Raw genomic sequence first — 19,570 nt, 5'->3', positions numbered from 1 at the left:
TTTCATGTTCTACCACAGCCAACTCGCCCCTCTAGCAACTCCACACCAGATATCGTAATTTATTCCACATCAATCAACTCTCACATCACTATTGACGTTTTAGATTCTTTGGGGAGCGATCATGTTCCCATCAAGCTATCATTAACTACCAATACTTCTCCACACAATACTATATCCAAGAAGAAAGTGTATCTATATCATCAGGCTAACTGGCCAGCCTATAATGAGACCATTACACACTCACTCTCAGCCAACTTTGACTTAACGTCACAAGATGACCTTGACAACGCCGTTACCCGACTCACTCAGACTTTACAAACAGCAGCCCAACAGCATATTCCAACTACCTATATTACTCCGCATAAACCTAAACTTCCTCCACGATACCTACCTCTCATTACTGCAGCTCGGCGTGCTTACAGAGAATACACCCACAGTCGTAACTTAGAAGCACTTCGCCTCCATAGACAGTATCTGCGCATCACTCACAATTATATCGTTGCATACAAACGCCTTTTCTGGACCAGAACGTGTAACAAACTCAACGAAAACTCACATCCTACCAAATATTGGCGACAGTTCAATCAGCTCATCGGAAAATTTCAACGGACGCCCTACCCATTAGTTGTTAATCAACAAGCACTATCTTCTGATCAAGACAAAGCTAACACATTTGCCCAACACTTTCAACATATCATCACTCCTCTACCAGGTTGGCATACTCCATTACATCTAAACGAAGCTGTCGATAGTCGATCTGACCCAAACTTACCATATTTACAACCTAATCTCAATCACGCCCTGGAGTTAGATCATCCACTTGCAGTACCGATTCAACCTGCTGATATCCAGACCACACTCCTCAACAAACGAAATTCCGCTCCAAGCTTTGACGCTATTACCTATACACTGATTAAGAACGCCCCTCCTGTTGTCTTCACCATACTAAGTATCATTTATACATTCATACTTCGAACTGGTTTTTTCCCCATAACTTGGAAGTACTCAAAAGTCTTACTTTTTCCAAAGCCTAATAAGCCTCCATCTGAACTCACGTCTTATCGGCCGATACAATTAACATCTACCCTAAGCAAAATTTTTGAACGCATATTAGTTCGCCGCCTCCATGACCATTTGCAGAATCACCAGTTACTTCCGTTGCACCAAGCTGGGTTTCGACCTAACTTTAGCATTCTAGATCCCCTGTTACGTCTCAGTACTTCTATATATAACCAATTCAATCGAGGCAATCCATCTAGCCTGGTTACCTTCGATCTAGAAAAGGCGTTCAATAAAGTTTGGCACCAGGGTCTTATATACAAGTTATACTCTTTTCAACTTCCCCGCTCTTACATCAGAGTTATACATTCCTTCCTTACAGCCCGACTTGCCTACATCTCCATCAATGATGCTCTGTCCTTTCCAATCTTTTTGAATTCTGGCGTTCCACAGGGATCTTCTCTTTCACCCCTATTATATTTGCTGTACGTATCCGACTTGCCCACTACTCCTAACGTACAACTTTTCCAATTTGCTGACGATACAGCATTTCTGGCTATCGGTCGGAAAATTACTTCTATTCAATATAGCCTTCAACTGGCCATTGATGCTTTTGTCGATTGGTGCGACATCTGGCGCTTGGCAATCAATGCTACGAAAACGCAAGCGATCGTTTTCTTACCATCTGGACGACGATCACGGGTCCATCGAAATCCCCAACTTCTACGTCTTCATGTTGATAACAGCCCGGTTACAATCCATAGTACTCTTAAATATCTTGGCGTTGTATTTGACTCCAAACTCACTTGGAAGCCTCATCTTCTTACTGTCATCGAGAAAGCCAAAAACCGACTCAATTTACTAAAGCGCCTAACAGGTACCACGTGGGGTCTAAACTCTTCTCTCCTTCTCAATATATACAAGGTTTTCATGCGCCCAATTCTAACCTATGGTCACACAGCCTGGATATCAGCTCCCTCTAAATATTATCTTAAGTTAGCCATTCTTGAACGCCATGCGTTTCGTTTAGCCTTCCGCATCCGTCTTCCGCATCCGACACGCCTTCTTTATGAACGCATCAATTTTCCTCCACTATTATCACATCTTGAGGCCCTCCGCTCAAACTACGTTCAGAAACGCATTGAAGCTGCTCATCCCATATTCCTGAGCTTTCTCTGCAATGACCGAGACCATGACACTCCCGCTGTATATTATCCCACACCTCTTCAGCATCTGATGACTCTTTATCATCTCAACATCGGCCAAGACAACATTGATCCTGAAGTTTATGACATTTATCATCCTGGCACAGTTTCACCACTCATCTATCCATCTCATGCACAGTAAAACCATCCACTAACAGGGCTGCCTTTGTCTCCATCAGTTCCTGCGTCGCCCCAGGAACAGAAGATAACAGCATTTGTCTAACCAACATCACCCATGTGTTGTGGCGTCGTAGCACTTCACCCTCATACCATCCACCATTACAGATCTAATGATTGTCATATACTTAGCTGTTAAAAATCATGCTCTCATAGCTCTTCATGTATTCAACTAACCACTATATGTTTGCTGTATCTATTCATTTCAGGCACCGCAGTTCCAGCAAGATCATAACGTGTATGCCAGCCAGCCAGTCTGGACCAGCAGCCATCGTAACTGAGGCTTGTCCTCACACGATTGATGACCCTCCCTATGCAATATGAAATATGAATAAAGTTCCGAATGAATTGATTATTAAATAGCACCTAGACCCTCTAATGATACCTCTGACCTCTTATGCTTTTCTCTCTCTTACCGAAGAAAGGGCGCAACCCTTTAAACGGGTAAACGTAAAAATAAAAATAAAAATAATTATCTACAGGAACCTGGAAAGAATCCGCTGCTTCCAGAAAATCATAGGCCGAAAAGTCTTCTGTCCCATTTGAGTAAATTATTTGAGCGTGTGTTCCTCTGGAGACTGAAACAGCATGTCGACAATAGTAATCTTCTGCCCTTCCATCAATTTGGGTTTCGTACTCAACATAGCACGACTACGCAACTCGTAAGAGTAGTAGATCACTTAACTGTGGCTTTCAACAGAAAACAACATACTCTTGGTGTGTACCTGGATGTCTCAAAAGCTTTTGATAAAGTCTGGTTAGCAGGACTATTATATAAGCTACACGACCAAGGTCTTCCGGATAGTATTCTGCATTTACTCCGTTCTTATCTCTTTGGCAGGAAATTTCATGTGTCTATTGATGGTGTCAAATCTTCATCCAGACCAATTAAAGCAGGTGTTCCACAGGGCGCTGTACTTTCACCACTTTTATATAATCTGTATACAGCCGATCTTCCAACCCTACCACATTGCTTCTTAGCAACGTACGCCGACGATACCGCCTTTTTCACAACAAGCAGTTCACTCATACAGTGTTACATCTATATGGAAAGTCAACTGAACAGTTTTCAGGAATGGGCTAGACGTTGGAGGATTAAAGTAAATACCGACAAAAGTTGTACTGTTATACATAGTAGAAGACGTATACGCACCCGTCGAAATCTAATATATGAGAACGCATACATTCCTCACGCCACAAATGCTAAATATTTGGGAGTGATATTAGACCGTGGGTTAACATTCGCTGCGCACATCAAGGACATAAAGCAAAGAGCATTACGCAAAATCACAGCATATCCAATTTTTCGCTGCAGTTCAATTTCTCATGAGGCCCGAGTGCACATATTCAAGATGATAGTCCTGTCCACACTTACTTATGCATGCCCTGCATGGCAACATGCCTCATCCAGTCACCTTCAGACACCCGAAAGTGTGCAAACTAGAACCGGTCGTATCATCACTGGTCACGACAGACATACTCGCAACCGCCAAATTCTGGAAGATCTAGAGCTTCCCCTTGTTAGAGAAGTTTTACGCCATCTCCACCATAAGTTCTGGCGTACCTTACCCAGGCATATTAACCCAGCTATTGCTAATATCGGCACCGAATGCGCTCTCCGGAACGTCCATCGCATGCCACGCATATAATGACTCTATAAAGCTCGCCTAAAGTCACCATCAGCCACTCTGCGACAGTTGCAGATGTAGCCTACCATACCTAGCAACTCAATAGTAATACCCAGTTTTTCACCTGTACCTCTGTATTTTGATCTCTTTCATTCTACTCATAGAGTCAGGGGCTTTGGCCCGATACTCTGCATACAACTTCAACATTACCGTGACCGTGACCGTAACTATCTTTCAAGTCGATAGTAATGTCGACATCATCAGCTGTGACGTACCAAACGTCAGAACGGCTGTTTTTGTATTCCTGTCCTCGATCCTGGGACTTGCTCGACAGATATTCGCTGAGCAACAGCTATCAGACTTATCTCCGCCAAGGGTAGCTCGTTGCGACACGTTTAGACTGGGGCATTTCCTCACCTAGACCACTATCCAAATGGGTGGTCTTTAACCTACTACCTGATACCTGTATTTGTAGTATCATCTTTGTGTTCACTTGCTATGTCTTCTCCAGGACACTCTCACATCGATTCCGGCTCTTCCGTAAGACGGAAGGAACGCCGTAGTAAACATCAACCTAGTCCTGAACGCTCACGTTCGCCTCGTTCTACAGAGGATCCTCAGTCAAAATCACCACGAGCTAAACGTCCTTATACTCTTAGTGAATCATCATCTACTACTACTTCAGGTCATTTCGACATGGACAAAGACTTTCCATCTTTACCTCGTTCACAGGATCCGCCTATCGTCAGCAATCACAGGTCTCCAGTAATATCTTCGTTTCTACTCACCAACTACGACCCAAAATATCAGGATCTAAAGCAACTCTACCTTCGACTCACCAAATACGTTCCATGTGCAAACATCAGTCAAATAGTCTCAACCCGTAAAGGCATCATCATCAAAAGTCCCGACTCCAACCTGGCTGCTACACTGTTAAATACATATTCCTATGAAATCTTCGGCAAGAACGCTCATCTTTCTAAGCTATCTGCTTCTAATACGAAAAAACCACCACCACCTCGTCGATCACCAGCACTTTCAGTTGTCATTCGAGGAGTACCACCTGACTATACCGATGAAGAGATTGAAGAGGAACTCAAACTTGATGGCCACACTATCTTTAAGTGGCCATCCGCATCAAAAACGCCTCAGAAAACACGTAAATGGTCCATGTGCTTACCAATTCATCATCAACAATCGACATCTTCTTTCGCATACCGCTTACATCTATCGTAAAAAGCACAGAGTAGAACCTTCTAAATCACCGGCACCCCTCCCCGTCCGTTGCGAGATCTGCCAAGTCTATAACTCTCATCACACTTCTCAATGCCCGAATACACCCTAATGTGGATTCTGTTCCGGACCTCACGCTACCAAAACATGCACAAATCTTACGCAACCTCCACTTTGCAGTACCTGTGGTTCTAATCACCCCACCTATAGCTACAAATGCAAAGCCCGACCAACCGCCGAACCTTTCAAACCAGAACTTGTTGTTCCACTCCGTCCTCACGGGACTCAAGATACCACTGTTCCTCCGCCATCATCCGTATATCAGCCAATCACCATCAATCAATTCTTGTCTTTCATCACCGTTACTCTTCAGAATATCCATCCTTTCCTTCGTCATCACATCTTAAAACAGGTTCAACAGACAGCAAAAGCCATCCTTCACGTCGACTTTCAAGCAACATATTCTGGTCCTACTGTTTATTTTCACTCCGATGTACTCCAAACTACAGTGTGACTCTCTTCAATATCTCTCACATAAACTAACTTTCGCTGTCATTTTCATCATGGAACTGAACTTTCTGTTTTTAAACATTCGCACCCTATCACAACATCAACCTCTTTTTGAGCAACTACTACGGGAAGAATATGTTACTACGTTTCTTTTAAACGAAACGTATCTGACCCCGCGCCTCCATCCACGTCTCTCTGGTTATCAGTTAGTTCGACATGATAATGCTCTTCCAGCACGTCGTGCTAATGGTGGAGTCGCCATCGGATTTCCACCCAGTATTCCTTATCGCCAGCATATCTCTACTGTTCCTAATCTTCCTGAACATCTCATTCTTACGCTTTATTTTAAACATCTTTTCGTCACTGTTGCTACTCTTTATGTTCGTCCCGGTCATCCCATCCCGCACGACATCTTTCACTACATCTCTTCTCAATTCGCTCTTTCATTATTATGGCCGATCTGAATTTCCATAGCCACTCAGCCCACCAGAAACTAGACTTTCAAACTTATATCACTACTCACACTACTGGGTTCATTCATACTCTTCCCAAACCAACTCGTCCCGAAAGTAACTCCACCCCGGACGTGGTAATAACATCCGCCAATCTCTCCGCACGTTGTGCGATCACGGTCTTGGACACCCTTGGGAGCGATCATGTCCCGGTAAAACTTACCATCCAACTCCGGCAATCACGTTCTAATACCCAGTCTTTTCCAGTTCGAACCACACCTCGTTTCGATAAAGCTGACTGGGTTCATTACCGCTCCTACATCTCTGAAAACCTGTCTGAGGTTTCGCCCCCAACTACAAAAATAGAACTCTATACGACTCTTGACACTGTCACCAACACCATTCACTCAGCGTCGCAGAAATACATCCCACAATCTGTAATCAAACCACACCAACCGCCACTCCCACCCCTCTATATCTCGCAGATCACACGTTCCCGCCAACTATATCAACACTTTACCCGTACAGGAAATGCTGAATCCCTTCGTCTCCACCGCCAGTACCAACGTACAGTACATAATTATCTCGTGGCTTACAAGCGCCGCAGCTGGATTAAAACGTGCAACAATCTTGCTGACACCTCTCATCCCACTAAGTTCTGGAAGCGTTTTCATCAACTCACTGGCAAAAGTACCCGTACCCCCTATCCACTTCTCGATGGCGATCATCCTCTTTCAGACGATACCACCAAAGCCAACTCCTTTCCAACACATCTTCAAGGTATTTTCACTCCAACTGCGCCTGGTCCAACTATACGCCACCATCCTACTGATAATCTAAATCTTTCCTCACCGAACTTACAACCTCACCCCGATCATGAGCTTTCTCTAAACAACCCACTCACTGTCCCCATCACTGTAACGGAAATCTATCAAACCGTCTCTCGAAAAAAGAGCACTGCCCCCGGCATAGATAAAATCACATATCGTCATATCAAGGAAGGTCCTTATATCTTACATTACCTCCTTTCCGTTATTTTTACCTTCATCCTTCGCACTGGCTTTTATCCCATACCCTGGAAAACCTCTACCACATTAATGTTTCTGAAACCTAACAAACCAGCGCACTCAGTTTCCTCTTATCGCCCCATCCAACTCACAATAGTCTTTAGCAAAATCCTGGAACGTATCCTTGTCACCCGTCTCCACACCCATCTCACTGCTTATAATTTACTCCCTCTCCATCAAGCTGGTTTCCGTCCTTCCTTTAGTATCTCAGATCAACTTCTCCGCCTCACTACCTTCATCACCAACCAGTTCAACACTTCCAAACCATCCTGTCTTCTGTTATTTGATCTCGAAAAAGCTTTCGACAAGGTATGGCATCTGGGTCTTCTCTATAAACTCTTTCACCTCAAACTACCTTACTGTTACATTCGTCTTATTTATCACTTCCTAACCTGTCGCCTTACCTAGGTATCCATTAATAATCATCTATCTCATCCCATTTTCCTCCACTCCGGAGTTCCACAACGCTCGGCTCTCTCACCCCTTCTCTATCTTCTTTATGTCGCAGATTTTCCTACCCTACCCGCCGATGTCACCCTTTTTCAATATGCCGACGATACTGCCTTTCTTGCCTCAGGAAATACGATGTCTCGCCTTAATCTCTTACTCCAACCCGCCACCGATTCCTTTCTTTCTTGGTGCAACACGTGGCGACTTACCATAAATGCCACAAAAACTCAGGCGATCATCTTCTTACCACCTGGTCAACGGTCCCGAGTCTATCGTAACCCCGCCAACCTCCATCTTCACATTTCGCACACTCCTATTACTCTCAGTGAAACAGTCACCTACTTAGGAGTTATTTTTGACCAACACCTCAAATTGACTCCCTACCTCAAGTATATCTGTAAAAAGGCCTATTCTCGCCTTAATCTTCTTCGTCGCCTGACCGGTACTACGTGGGGTCTTTCTGCTACCACACTTCTAAATACCTATAAAGCTTTCCTCCGACCAGTCCTCACCTATGGCTTTACAGCTTGGGTTGATGCTCCTCCCCCCTTCTACAAACGCCTTCAAATTCTGGAACGCCATGCACTCCGGCTTGCTTTTCGAATACGTCTTCCTAGCCCTACCCGTGACTTATACGCCCGTACACCATTTCCCCATATTCTCTATCATGTTGAAACTCTCCGTTTACGATACATCTCTCAGCGCTTCCAGGACCACCACCCGCTTCCCTTCGATACTATGCACTTCGACGCCACCTTCCGCAACACGACCTTACTTCGCCATACTCCCTTATCTTTACTCTTTACTCTCTACTACTACTCCCTACCGCCAGATAGTTTTCACCTTCCTCTCGTAGCAGATTTCATCACGCATCTTGATTCATCTTTCATTTTTCCATCTACGGCACAGTAGTCCTACTGTTTCACTAGGCCTCCCACTGTCTACATCACGATCCAGAGTAGCCCTGGATCAGAAGATAACATGCATGTGTCTACTCTAATGATCTCCCTGTTGTTGTGATGTCTATTGCACTTCATTGTCATCTCATCCCATCCTAATTGAATGATTATGGTCAAAGTCCATAATGTCCTTGCAGCTCAAAGAAAGTCCCGCTGCTGCGAATTGATGCTTCCCTCCACATTGTTTTCTGATTTTTTTATTTTATATGGAAATAAAGAAATAAATAAAAACTGGTTTCTAACCATCCACCTTTTACTAATCTCCATTCTGTTTTCCTTTCCTCCCTCATCCCTCAATAAAGGGTGTGATCCTTTGGGTGGGTGCTAGCCGCAAGCGGCTAGCAAAAATAAAAAAAAACTACATTAAAATTTATATTTTGAGTATTTGTTCACATGGCAATGCTAGGTTGCAATGTTCACATGCTTCTGCATTTCCACAACCAACGCATATATGTGGGATTTCTCTTTCATGGACAAATAAAAATAATTCATTGTGTGTCTGTATTAACGCATAATATGTACACCTATATCTTAATAAACATAAATCTAGTTAGTATATAATGCAAGTCTGACATTCGCGTGGTATCATCTCGTTCTCATAACATTTTATGTACTTATCACAAATGTTACAATTGTGTAATTCTTCATCGACTGCCTCTATCGAGTAGAGTCATAATTGTGTTTTTTAATTTATACAAAAGATGGCTCCACAGATTTTCACGCAATCTGTTATTGCTACCGCATTCACCTTAAATAATTATAATATTGTATATGGTAGTTCCTAAATAAATTAAAATCGTTTCGAAAATTATCTTGTAACTATACAATAGTTTTTTTAAATAAGTGGAAAAAATGTTCTGTCTACCAAATTTTCGCATATACGTTCCCATATATAATCCCATATTTTAACTGCCCTAAGCATAAATTGCATACTTCCGATCGATTGTTCAACAATCGATTGCTATCAGCTGTGACGTACCAGACGTCAGAACAGCTGCTTTTTGAATTCCTTCCCGTTCCTCATCCTGGGTGCTTCTCAAACCATTTCTAAGAGCACTGTAGTCCAGACTGATCAAGCCAAGGGTGTGCAGTGCTACAGATTTGGTAGGGGAATCTACTCCACCTTGACTACTATCCGAACGGGTAGTCAGACCTTTATCACACATTACATCATTATCATCTACATCTGGAACTCTCTGCTACATAGCTCCTGGGCTTTTGCCCACCTATTTGGCTATTACGATGGCGGACTCAGGCAAGACATCTGGCTTGAAGAGCAAAGGTCGTCATTCTAGTCTCCCGCTCGTCGTAGCCGGGCCATCCGTTCGTGCCGGAAAGGCAGAACCACGGAAGGACTCTGGTGCTACACATAGACGCCAGCGGCGAAGTTCACAGACATCTGAAGCCTCTATTGTGTCTAATGGCTCTGTTCGTTCTCGGTCACCTCCAGAGAAAGAAACCCATGCCGCCCGCCTCAGCACTTCGCCTCCATCGAAAAAACAACATCTGCACTCCGATTCAGACTCAGATGCAATGGTCATTGGCGATACTCCAGAAGAGAACTCCAAACGTACTCCACAGCAAGCTATGCATTCTATGCTTCTAACCAATTTTGACAGCAAGTTTTCAAATTCCAAATTTGTTGCACTCCAACTTCGAAAGTATTTACCACGCGCGGCCATCTCCGAGATCGTCCATACCCGCAATGGTATCATACTAAAGACTACTGATCAAGCACTATTCCAAACCATCAGAAACAAAGTGCCTATTGACATTTTTGGCAAAAACGCGCAATTAACCTCACTTCAAGACACTCGCCGTAAGCAGATGCCTCCTCCTAGACGCACACCATTACTTTCCGTTGTTATTAGAGGGGTAGATCCCTCATACACCGATGAAGAAGTGCTAGAAGAACTAAAATACGAAGGGCACACCATCACAAAGGCCATTCGGATCAAGAATGATCGAGGCCCCCACCTACATGGTTCGAGTGTTGACATCACACCAAGCAACCATCGACGATTTGCTAGCGAATGGTGCTGTCATCTATCAACATAAGCATCGCGTGGAACCATCACGTTCACCACCACCTTTGCCCGTGCGCTGCGAAAAATGCCAGCAATATAACACACATTCAACTTCCGAATGTCGGAACGCGCACAAGTGTGGTTATTGCTCCGGCCCACATTCTACCCGTGCCTGCACAAACCTAAAGTCTCCTCCAACTTGTCCCACTTGTCAGGAGCAACATCCTGCTTATAGCTATAAATGCAAGGGCAAACCAGATCCACAACGGGACCATCCTGAATTGGTAGTACCTCTTCGTATATCAGAACAACCTATCACACATCATCAGTGTACAGACGCTCCGATAACCCTTGACCAGCTTCTGACCTTCTTTACTTTGGCTATGCAGAACATCCAACCATTCCAACGACCTCACATTCTCCGGCAAATCATTCAAGCTGCAAAGTCCACATTCCATGTTAACTTTACTGCCACTTACTCTGGGAACACCGTCCATTTTCACACCTCATTGCCAGATTCTCATTCTCATGGCTCTAGTGTTCCTGTTTCTTAATGTCCGTTCATTTCGTCAAAACAAAGTTCTCTTTGAAACGTTGCTTCTTGAAGAACACGTTACAGCCTTTCTGTTGAACGAAACGTTCTTAACGCCATCAATGGTATTTCTAGTACCTGGCTATACCTTACTACGTGAGGATTGCAAATTACTTGCCCAACGCGCTCATGGTGGTACAGCCGTTGGCTTCCTTCATAAAATTCCGCATCGACGACATTTTTGCAATACTCTTCATCTACCAGAATACGTCCTTACTTCTCTATATTTTCGAAACATCACCATCACCGTCGCAACTATTTACATTCGTCCTGGACACCCATTACCAACAGCGTTTGTTCAATTTATATCCAACTCATTCAATCACTACATCATTATGGCCGTTTTTAATATGCATAACCCGCCCGATCACGAAAGAACTACCTTCAAAAATTTCCTTACCACCCACACGACCGGTATCATACAAGATCTACCGAAACATACTAGGCCCATTTCAAATACAACGCCGGACATAGTCATCTTATCAACAACTCTAGTCTCCCATAGTCTTGTCGAAATTTTAGACCCACTTGGTAGTGATCATGTGCCAGTAAAACTTACCATTAACACTCGCAGCTCTAACACAACTCAAGCGCAACCAATTCTCTCTACCAGCCTTCGTTTTGATAAAGCAAACTGGAAGAACTACAGATCATATCTTTCCACCAACACAGATCACCTCACAGAACCTACAACGGAAGACGAGCTTTACACTGCAATAGACACTATAACTGTCGCAATCCAAGAAGCTAGTACACGTTTCATACCCACATGTACCTCCCGCCCATATCAGCCCACTTTGCCGCCAAACTATCTCACCATGGTAACACGTTCTCGACAGCTATATCGTGAATATACTCGCACGCATAATCCAGATGCCCTTCGCCATCATAAACAGTTACAACGCACAGTTCGCAATTATATTCGTGCTTATAAACTTAGATGTTGGATTAAAACATGTAATAAACTCTCAGACACAAGTCATCCTTCAAAGTATTGGAAGCGGTTTAATGCTCTATGCGGCAAATATACAAGGACTCCATATCCTATTTTAATCGATAACTCACCAGCACAAGGGGACGTAGACAAAGCAAATGCTTTTGCAAACAATCTCCAACGCATCTTCACACCTCTTCCTTCCGATGATTCTTCCCATCCTGCCGAAAAAGTTAATGTGAATTCTTCCGTTTTACAACCTAACACATGCCATTCCCTTTTACCTGACACACCTCTAACTTCACCAATTACAATCGATGAACTCAGAGCTGTTGTCAACCGAAAACGCAATTCTGCACCTGGTTTTGATAAGGTTACTTACCGCCATATCAAAGAATGCCCGTTATCACTATTAACTCTTTTAATAACCATTTATACGTTCATTCTCCGCACTGGGTATTTTCCAACACCCTGGAAAACTTCGAAAACACTTATGTTTCCTAAACCGAACAAACCGTTAGATGATGTTTCATCATACCGTCCAATTCAGCTTACCTCCACATTTAGCAAAATCCTCGAACGGATAATGGTCAAACGACTCCATACATACCTTGCTCATCATCACATTCTTCCGGTATATCAAGCCGGCTTCAGACCTGCTTTCTCCATCAACGACCAACTTCTTCGACTTACGAATCTGATCACCATACATTATAATAGCGTCAAACCCTCTTGTCTGGTACTATTCGATTTAGAAAAAGCATTTGACAAAGTCTGGCATCTGGCACTCATTTACAAACTTATGCGCCTTCATATTCCAATCCCTTATATCAGATTTATTTTCAACTTTCTCAATGGCCGTCTTGCATACGTTTCCATAAACGATCATCTATCACATCCGATCTTTATACTTTCTGGTGTCCCTCAAGGTTTTGCGTTATCGCCTCTTTTATATCTCCTCTTTGTTACGGATATGCCTCAACTTCCAGACAAACTGCACATGTTTCAGTACGCTGATGACACTGCATTCCTTGCCCTTTGTAATACAGTCCAGGAAATTAATACACTTTTACCAACAGCCATAGATAATTTCTATCAGTGGTGCAAAAAATTTCATTTATTAATTAACGCTTCTAAAACTCAGGCCATCGTCTTCCTACTGCCGAAAAAGTCAACCAAAGTACGCCGTAATCCAAACCTCTTACCGCTTCAGGTAGACGACGTTCCAATACAAGCCAGTAAGATAGCAACATACCTAGGTGTAACCTTCGATCGGCATCTTACGTGGAAGAAACACCTTACTACGATTACTAGTAAAGCTTACAATCGCCTAAATCTTCTGAAGCGTTTAACTGGCACAACCTGGGGCTTAAAACCTGCCACCGTACTCAATACTTACAAAGCCTTCTTGCGTCCGACCCTTACACATGGCCATACAACTTGGGTATCTGCTCCAGACAGTTTTTACCAGAAACTACTCATACTTGAAAGACATGCCTTCCGAATAGCTTACCGGATTAAATTACCCAGTCCTACACAATACCTATACCGTCTCATTACATTTCCTACCTTACAGTACCACATCGAGAAACTCCGGGTAAATTATATCACTCGACGTTACCAAGATCATCATCCTCTTTTGTTGGATACGATGCATTATTCAGCAGTACACCCCGCGCCTTCTCGCTTTCTGCACACACCCCTGTCACTACTATTCACACTGTACTGTTACACACTTCCACCGAATCATCCTGATCTTATTCTACTCGACGATTTTCATACTCACCTTCATCACCCTCTCATCTTCCCATCATATAGTGCACAGTGACATTCCCTTTAACTAACATGGGCTTCCCTCTGTCTCCATTATAGCCTAGAGTAGCCCCTAGGCAAGAAGATAGTTTCATCTGTGTTCTTACATAACCTGCGTGTTGTGGCGTGATTTGCACCTCATCTCATTCCTTATCTCCATAATCACAAGACTTATTCCTATATCGAAGCCTTTATCTTATATATAAACATATGCCGTTTGCATCATTTTCACATCATCATTACTTTCATCGATCACCCTTGCTCCATAATATGAATAATACTTTGTTTCTTTCTTAATATGTATATTGTGTAATTTCCTGATTCTGTGTATCACAGCATATATTGTATTTATTTTGTTTGTTTCTTGGGTTTTTTTTCTTTGTTGTTTTTTTCTCCTGTTCCATATGTTAAGGCCGCAAATGGCCTTAAGTCCTCTGTTTTGTTGATATGTTTAATAAATAAAGATTTTCTGCTTCATAACACCCCTTAGACCAACCATAATCCTTGATCCAATAATTGTTCCAATTTCCCTTACCTAAAAGAGGGCGTAACCCTCTAACAGGGTGCTAGCCGTTGGCTAGCTTTAAAAAAAAATAAATTGCACAAACTCGACTCAGAATTCAGGATCGGTTATCGATTCAACGTCTGGGAACGATTACTAACGCTCTGCGAGCATTTACCATCATTTTTGTTTTCGCTTAGGGAGGATTGTTCTGTTACAGACAATCGACATCCCCTTGCAGTCCGTATTGTTGACTCAAGTGGGAGCCCGTGGCCATCATCACATCGTCGTCTCATCACCTTTTTGTGGAGGGCCAGTGCTTGCACTGACCGACATCTCCGCGAGGACGTATTGTTGCCTCAAGTGAGAGCCACAGTGGGCTTCCTCTCCTCATCTACTTCGTACGATTGCCTTGAAACACTCAGTTACCTCAACTTAATACACGGGCAACACTCCTTGAGTGACCCGTTTTTGCTATTGTGACTGTCTTCTGTTGTTTCAATCATGATCTTCTGAAAAATCAACAAGTTCCGAAAAACGAGCACGCTCAAGATCTCCAGTTTACACTTATCAGGTGCCAAATCAATCTTCTACGACAGACCAACTAACTGATATGGACTTGGAACATGTTCCTAATGAACCATCCGGATCTGCTTCTCTCAAACCTACCATTCATAATTTCCTGCTCACTAAATATGATACTAAATTTAGAACACCAAAACTTGTGTATTTTCAACTTCAAAAATATATACCGAGAGCAGATATTGCTGACATAATCTTCACCCGGAATGGGATTATTCTCAAATCTCCAGACATCAACTTCCATACGAAACTTCGAAATAAGGCCTCTTTTGAAATTTTTGGCCCACAGGCTACTATGCAACGCCTTTCACCTTCCTCCAAAAAACAACCGCCTATTCCTCGGCGACCTCCACAACTATCAGTCGTCATACGAGGTGTACCTCCAGACTACACTGACGCAGAAATCGAAGACGAACTACGCTATGCTGGACATGAAATCACAAAATGTATTCGAATCATCGGCCAAAATGGACCTACCTATATGGTACAAGTGCTCACCAATTCTAAAGTTACCATCGATGACCTCCTTCTTTACGGTGCTTCCATCTATTGTAAAAGACATCGCGTAGAACCTTCTAAAACTCCAGCTCCTTTATCAGTACGCTGTGCACGTTGCCAAGAATACAATCAACATACCACTCCTCAATGCACCAAAACTCCTATCTGTGGATACTGCACTGGCAATCACAATACCAAATCCTGCCCCAACCTACAAGCCGCTCCTAAATGCAATGCCTGCTCCGAAACTCATGCTACCTGTTCCTACAAATGTAAGGCTAAACCGCAACCTCTACCAGATAAACCAAATCTAACTGTATCTGTCCGTAGAAACGACGAATCAACTCCTACCAATAACTCCATCAGAGACCCAATCACCATAGAAGACATGATACGATTTACTACCATCGTTCTTCAAAATGTTCATCCATTTCTTAGAGACCATATCCTACTACAAATCACAAACACTGCCAAGTCTCTTTTTAAAGTCCAGCTTCAAACCACCTACTCAGGACCTCACGTACACTTCACTTTCCACCAAATTGAACCTCAACATGATTTGGACTCTTAGATTTATGGTTTTCACTTTCTTGTTCTTAAATATTCGATCCGTCTTAAAACACAAACTCGTTTTCGAACAACTCCTACGTGAAGAACAAGTATGTGCCTTTGCGCTCAATGAAACATTTCTTACACCCAGTTCACCATTCAAAATTCCTGGATATCAGTTATTTCGTTATGACTGTGCCAGAAATGTCCTCAGAGCGCAAGGTGGAACAGCAATAGGTTGCTACCGACATCTTCCTGTCCGCACTCATACTTTACCCCACAATCTTCTCCAGCCTCTACCAGAACATAATCTTAATACAATCTACTTTAAATCCCTAACCATAACAGTAGCTACTATCTATGTTCGTCCAGGACATCCAATTCCCTATGACTTCTTTCATTACATCAACAATCACTTTCGCCATTATATCATTATGTCAGATATCAACTTCCATAGCCGGTTGAATCGAGAACGTATACACTTAATAACCTATGTCCAAAATCACCTGACAGCTGAAATCAAAGATCTTCCTTCTGCCTCAAGACCAATCAGCGATACAACCCCTGATGTCATCATAACCTCTACCACGCTCAATATCGCAAACATTCGTGTTCTCCCGCCTTTTGGCAGTGATCACGCTCCAATTTTGATCGATATCATCTCACCTATACAACCCACACGACAGCCTGAGCCTATCAAATACTATGACTATCAGCATGCTGACTGGAACGCTTACCAATCAGATATTACCAGAGTACTGCATTCCGTACGTGCTCCTACTTCTGAACAGGATCTTTACCATCTCACCGACAAAATTCAAGAGACAATCTTACAAGCAGCTCATGATCATATACCTGTTAAGATGCGTTTCCTCCATAAACCACCTGTACCACCTCAATATCGTCAAATCATTACTGCATCACGACAAGCCTTTAGGGACTATCAACGAACTCGAAATCCTGACGCACTTCGCCTCCATCGCCAATGGAACAGAATGGTCTCTAATTATCTCTCTGCCTATAAGCGCCGACAGTGGACGCGAGCCTGTAATTCTCTTTCCATTAAATCCAATCCTACTCAATATTGGCAAAAATTCAAATTACTTACTGGAAAATTTCAAAGACCTACTTACCCTATCATGCTCAATACCCATCCTCTTCACACCGATCTCGAGAAGGCAAATGCTTTCGAAACTTATTTTCAGCAAATATTCACTCCACCACCTCAACTGGTTAATAGACCAATTTATCGTCGCATAGCACGATTTTGTGACCCACATAACCGATTTCTCCAACCTGACTGTACACATATTTTGGAACCTGATAATAACCTAACTTCTGAAATTCTTCCGGCAGATATCCAAGCGATCATCCATCGAAAACGCTCCACAGCTCCGGGTTTTGACTCTATCACGTATAAGCTCATCAAGGCGGCTCCCCCAGTACTTTTACAGCTCCTAGCATCTATCTACACCTTCATATTACGCACAGGCTTCTATCCACCTGATTGGAAAGTCTCCAAGGTCCTTCTCTTCATTAAGCCCGATAAACCAATTCATGATGTTTCCTCATATAGGCCCATCCAACTGACCTCTTGCCTTAGTAAAATTTTTGAAAAAATTCTTGTTACACGTCTCCATGCTCATCTCACAGATCGTAATCTCATTCCTAATCACCAAGCAGGCTTTCGCCCTGGCATTAGTCTGAGTGACCAATTACTTCGCCTCAGTAACACCATCACCAATCATTATAATTCTTCTCACCCATCTTGTCTTCTACTGTTCGACCTAGAAAAAGCGTTTGATAGAGTATGGCATCAAGGGTTGTTTTATAAACTTCACAAATTTCACTTACCCACTAGCTATGTCCGCCTTATACATTCCTTCCTTGCCAATAGACTCGCATATATCATCATAAATTCTACCACATCTCATCCAATATTCCTCCACACTGGAGTACCTCAAGGCTCTGTTCTCTCCCCGTTACTGTATATACTTTATGAGACAGATATGCCACCCTTACCGGCGAATATTCACTTATTTCAATATGCTGACGATACCGCTTTTTTGACTCTTGGAAAATCTATTCAACATATTAATCGCACTCTACAACCAGCCATAAATGCTTTTATCAACTGGTGCGACATATGGAAACTCTCCGTCAATGCCTCAAAAACCCAAACCCTCATTATTCAAAAACGTCCCTCCAAAATCCGTCGCAATCCTAACTTGCTACGTCTTTCAGTTCAAGGCACTCCCCTATTACCAACTTCTCATGTTAAATATCTCGGAGTGATCTTCGATAGTAAACTGACTTGGAAGCCCCATTTACAGAAGATCCAAACTCAAGCCACTAAACGACTAGCTTTACTAAAAAGCTTAGTAGGTACCTCATGGGGCCTCCATACACAAACTGTTCTTACAACATACAAATCGTTTCTCCGACCGGCACTCACTCATGGCCATACTGCATGGATATCTGCCCCACCACAACTGTATCAGCGACTAGAAATCATTGAACGCCACGCTTTTCGACTAGCTTTTCGCATTCGCCTTCCGTCCCCTACCGCACTACTCTACGAGAGAATTACCTTTCCTACCATTCTTCAACATCTCGAACAAACCCGCTCCAAGTACATCACCAAAGGCATTCAATCAGGTAATCCCATTATTCTTGACGCCATTCATATAGACATTCTGTTAGACACACCTTCTCAATATCTTGATACCCCTCTTCAACATCTTCTAACAATGTACTCCAATACCCTTGATGACAACGATCCTACTAAACAAGATTTCGCCATCTACCACCCTGACCATTTATCACAGTACATCTATCCATCTTTGCACTAGTGCTCATCATTGTGGTTCCAGAGGCTCACCTGTGCTCATTAGTTCTGAGTTGCCACACAACAGAAGATAACCCTGCATTTGTCTCTACTAACCATCTTCCCTGCGTTTTGTCTTGTCTAATTGCACTGCATTCATCTATCATCTCATTATCCCGTGGATGAACTCCTAGCTACAATTTCTCGCCGATTATAGATACCTAAATGATGCCCTCCATATTTGAAGAGTACGATATATGAAATGGATGTCCTGAATAAATAAAGAAATAAAGAATATGTAAACCCAACTACATTAATCAATGCAAACCCCAAAATAAAATGCACTGAAAATGAATAAATAAATAAATAAATAAATTAATAAAAATAAATCACTTAGCCCTCACCTTCTCTCACCTATCCCTTAACTTTCCCTTCCTATCCTTCCCGAAGAAAGGGTGTACCCCTTGACCGGTTTAACCTTGTAAAAAAACATAAATTGCATGAACTGGCCACCTGGAATCTCTAACCAGGTAAAAAAAATAAAGTATCCGTAGCTGGCGGAGAAAA

Source organism: Thermobia domestica, chromosome 16 (genome assembly GCF_964235325.1).
Source record: "Thermobia domestica chromosome 16, izTheDome1.hap1.1, whole genome shotgun sequence".
Lineage (NCBI taxonomy): Eukaryota > Metazoa > Arthropoda > Insecta > Zygentoma > Lepismatidae > Thermobia > Thermobia domestica.
This window is presented reverse-complemented; position numbering follows the sequence as displayed.